Consider the following 5,273-nt stretch of genomic DNA (forward strand, 5'->3'; position numbering starts at 1 on the left):
AAAGAAGGATGGTGAACTGCAGAAGTAAGGTAGCTTCTGTTTCCAGTTCGCAGGGTTCACGTTCAGATGAGCCTGGGTTGCAACTACTGATGTAAATAGACAGTGCTGCAGTATGTCCATAAAGACTTCAGATGTAGTGTGGTGGAGAAAGTCCTTATATCATTGTCGTAAACTACTATTGTATCTATATTGGTGCATCATTAATCACTTGTCCCACAACCGCTCTGTGGACAATTACGCATCTGCGTTTGTAATACCAGCACGCTGTTCACTCGGTCAAAAAACTGTTTTCACACTTTCACTCTTTACATTTTGAAACAGTAGACAAGACCTGTGAAAATATTCTCCAGTAACTACTCATATTTGTATATAGCTAATAATTTCGTCAGTACGACATGAAGAAAAACTTTATGCAACATATTAAGTTCATCAGAAATATTCACTTGAAGAAAAAAACGCGATAAGCAACTGCGCTCAATATGAAATCATCGATCACCTGCGTAAAGATGGTGTGTACCTTAACATTTGCCTTCTCAACAGTCTAATTTATTCCTGTTTGCTGTCCATGTTTGCAGGGAAGGCTATCTTATTAGAGGGAATTGCATATGTCAGATACATGATCGTACATGTTGCTGAAGAAATGGTAGGAAGACGGTACTTCTGTGTTTTATTCTTGGTTTGTCGTAAATATACAGCAATCACGTATAACCAGTACAGGCAGCACAAGACTACTGCAGCTTCACACACACTGCGCATATCCATCACATAACATGCAAGCTGATCCCACATTCGGCCTGTACTCTGTGTGTGTGATAAAGCACCCCCATCCATCATTATCACTGGGCTTGTTGATTTAACATATGATATCAGGGTCCCTATTTGTAATGAATACCGAATGTATGACTATGGTAGACTCCCGTTACGCTCACAACCCATGGATACTGATAGGGGGTAAAAAAAATAAAATAAATATATGAGGGACATAGAACATAGTCGTTTTCACAAGGATGAATATACTCGAAACGTTTGAATATACGCTGAAACATGCACCAGTCATTTAACACCAAAGTGTGGCCGTTATGTGAATCCCTGGATTCATCCAAAATCATGCCAATTATACTGGCCTACACTGATCAGTGAGCAGCTTCACATTTATGGCATAAATAAAGAACTGGTGAATGCAGTGAAGGGCTTGCATAATGATGATTTCTGTGCCAGAGCAAGGACTGCGTGAGTACCAACGATAAGTTCTGAATTTAGACGAGGGCTGAGTAATGTCCCCCTCATTATAACACTTTGTGCGCAGGAATTTCAACTGCAGTAGATTTAACTAATGGTAGAAAGGACATGATTACAGAGTGTTTCACTGAAATTTGGGTTAATGTTTGCTCAGACAGGTTTATTTGGCAGATCGACAATAATCTGATAAAGGAAGGGGTAGCAGCACATTACTTTCCCATGTAAAATCCGATTCCTTGAGGCTGGTTGTGCTCAACCGACTTCACACCGTCTTTAAACCTTCGCAGTTCCTGGGTTGATATGGGTGCCGTATCACTCCACTATGTTTATTACAAGTCTCATTTGTAGGGCGGTTCACCACATAGGCTCAAGCCAAACCAGTCACTCAAAATTTCCATTCACACGGTCACTACCTACCATCATCATCAGTGGCTATATATCATACTCATTTTTCGTCTTACATAAATGATATGAATATTCTTAATTTTTATGAAAGTTAAACAAAATTCAATAACTGTGGCTCTGTTAACTTCTTTCTCACATTCATTTGCACTCAATGCATATTTTCGTCATCTCAACAATTACTGTATTTGATTTCCCTCCCTCGGTTATTCTCTCTCTCTCTCTCTCACACACACACACACACACACACACACACACACACACGCACGTACATGTATATAGTTTTAATGTCTTTCCAACTGCTTCACAACTTCTAAGTACCTGTCTTATTAGCCAAGCGCGGGTGCAAATATATATATATATATATACATACAGAGAGAGAGAGAGAGAGAGAGAGAGAGAGAGAATTACATAACAACAGGGTACAGTGACACTCCCCTGAAAACTGGAAATATATCCTGCACTGACATACAACTCACGCATCCCCAGTACACACACACACACACACACACGAGAGAGAGAGAGAGAGAGAGAGAGAGAGAGAGAGAGAGAGAGAGAGAGAGAGAGAGAGAGAGAGAGAGAGAGAGAGAGAGAGAGAGAGAGAGAGAGAGAGAGAGAGAGAGAGAGAGAGAGAGAGAGATCCAGTCATGTGAATAGTGGAAAAAACAATAATATACTCCTCCCTAGCTAACTTCTTGGTATACATACATACATACCTTTTCCTAACAGTCACCTGTAACTAGCTATGGTAATTTTTTTCCTGTTCATAAAGTGGCTATCTGTCTCATATATTCGTATAAAATTCACACTGTCCTTCCATAAGTATTGGATGGTGGTTGAGAAGGTGCAGCTCTATGGAAAACTTTGCTGGCGAGAAGTATTGCAGCGTGATGGTAAGAGTCAGAGGAAAGGAGCACACTTCCACTCTTTCCCCCTTAGTTTGGCCCAGATTAACGTGCGTTCGTAGCTTGAATTCACTTAGTCCACTGGTAGAAAAAGCCAATATTACGACTCTATACCATTTCCACAGCACTTCTTCGTGACAAGCACCATATTTTAGTACTAAACTACTTCCGCAACTCACCATCCAAAGTGGGGAGCGAGAGTTTCAGGTAGTTACAATAAACTGGATTTAACACAAGAATGAAGTGAATTATACGTCATCGGAATTAACTCGCTCTGCAAACACTTGTTGGGATGAGCCGTTCTATCGACTTTAAGTAATGAAAAATACAATTAACATTCACAGGATCCCGTGTCTGACTCTCAGCTGTGTGAAATCGTCTCGCACTGACAGAATAAAATAAAGGAGTTGTCGCTACCATGAGTGGGTTAATTGTAATAACATTAATATTCCCGTTCGTATGACTCGCAACTGAAGGAAATCCTGTGGTGTTAGCTGCAAAAAAATCCCTGAGTTATCCCGACCATGAGAGGGTAAAAGGTGTGAACATTAATACTCTTAGGGCGCTAAAATAAAATCGTTTGTCCTTGGTTAAAAGTTAAAAAAACTAAGAGGTCACGACGAAAGGGTTAGGGCAAGAGAGGTCAGAAAAAAAGAAAAGAAAAAGAGGAGAGTAAAGTCTTAAAAAGATGAAAAAATCAATGTTTGCATGAAGAAAGAACAAGGCCAAGTGCTGCGGGAAGGTGTGAGGAAAAGAAGAGAGTAAGGGTGTGGACTGGAAACCAGGTAGACTTAGAGATAGACAGACAGACAGATAGATAGATATATAGACAGACATATACATGGAAAAATAGACAGAGAGAAAGATAGACAGACAGACAGGTAGACAAATAGACAGATGAAAAGAGATACAAAGATATATAAACAGAGAGAGAGAGAGAGAAAGAAAGAAAGAGAGAGAGAGAGAGAGAGAGAGAGAGAGAGCAACGGGGGGGAGGGGAGGAAGAGAGAGAAGAGACAGGGTGACACGCATGCTTGGATGGGCGTTGCAGGGAGGGCTGGCTCAGTCAGTCCACAGGCAGGTGTGGTAGGTGGTGTTGCGATCCTTTCTCTCTCTCTCTCTCTCTCTCTCTCTCTCTCTCTCTCTCTCTCTCTCTCTCGTACAATCACTGTCCCTCCCTCCATTCGGTCTCACTTTATCTTTCTTCCTCAATCTTACTCCCACATTACACACACAGACACACACACATATATTACAGTTGCACTACCGGTATCTCTTTTCCATAAACACACAATCTCTCCCTCACTCCATCTCTAGCTCTCACTCTTTCACTCTCTGTTACTACTATTACTCTCTCTCTCTGATCCCACGCACAATCACACTCTCTTTCTGGTCCCACATACAATCACTCTCCCTCTCTCCATTCGGTTTCACCTTATCTTTCTTCCTCAATCTTACTCACACATTCCACACACACACACACACATTACATTTGCATCTCTTTTCCACAAACACACAATCTCTCCCTCACTCTATCTCGCTCCCTCACTCTGTGTCTGTTTGATATTACTACTACTACCACCGATTATCTCTCTCTCTCTCTCTCTCTCACACACACATTTATATATATATATATATATATATATATATATATATATATATATATTTATTTATATATATATATATATATATATATATATAGACAGATAGATAGATAGACAGATGATACATAACTCTCTCTCTCTCTCTCTCTCTCTCTCTCTCTCTCTCTCTATATATATATATATATATATATATATATATATATATATATACTTCACACACACACATACACACACACACACACACACACACTCAAATCATCACCTCTAGCCCCAGGTGTTTCTGTCACCTGACCTTTTTGCCATTCCGAGCGCTCCAGATGTTGACATTTCAGAGTAAAGTTCCACTCTGGTGATCCGGTATTTGGCATTCAACTTCCAGGTTATAGATTGAGGCAGCGGCTTGGAAAAGCAGACTGCCACACTTTTACGCATACTGTTTATAAAAGCGTTATTATGGTGAAAAATTTCTGAATCCACTGTATCATAATAGAAAGCGATATAAAGGTGTAACATTCTGAAACTGCCTTCCGTATGACGCTGCAAATTGATGTTACAATGAAACATTTTTTGAAAATGCAATCTGTATCATACTAAAAAACGATATTATTGTGAAAAACTTCTTAAACTGCACTCTTTATTATACTCAAGTGATGTTACAGTGAAATATTTCTGAAACTGATGTGTATCGTACTAAAAATTTTGTATTACAGTGTAATATTCTGAACCTACTGTATACTCTGTCATACTAAAAAGTGAAATTACAGAGAAACATTCTGACACTGCACTGCATCGTTCTGAAAGCGTTTGCAGCTGCAACCAGCAAGTCCAAGACGCAATACTCAAAGTGTGTTCAGTGACATAATTAGTCAGAAATGGGCAATATGTGCGGAACTCTTGCTGGTCACAGTCCTGGGTCCACTGAAGTGACTTTTTAGTTTTTTCTTGCTACTTGTAGACGATATTATTGATCTTGGGAAGGGTCTGTCGAACTGAATGGGTTAGTGAAGGCTAAATCTAACTCCTCCAGCTCGAAAAATCTCTCCTAAGCCGAATAAAACCGTCTGATGGTGGCAAAAATAGAGTAAATCGTACGTACCTGGGGTTCTGGTAGAGTAAGGTAAGG

This window comes from Coenobita brevimanus, chromosome 103 (genome assembly GCF_032717465.1).
Source record: "Coenobita brevimanus isolate Jiangsu-jjx chromosome 103, ASM3271746v2, whole genome shotgun sequence".
NCBI classification, from domain to species: domain Eukaryota; kingdom Metazoa; phylum Arthropoda; class Malacostraca; order Decapoda; family Coenobitidae; genus Coenobita; species Coenobita brevimanus.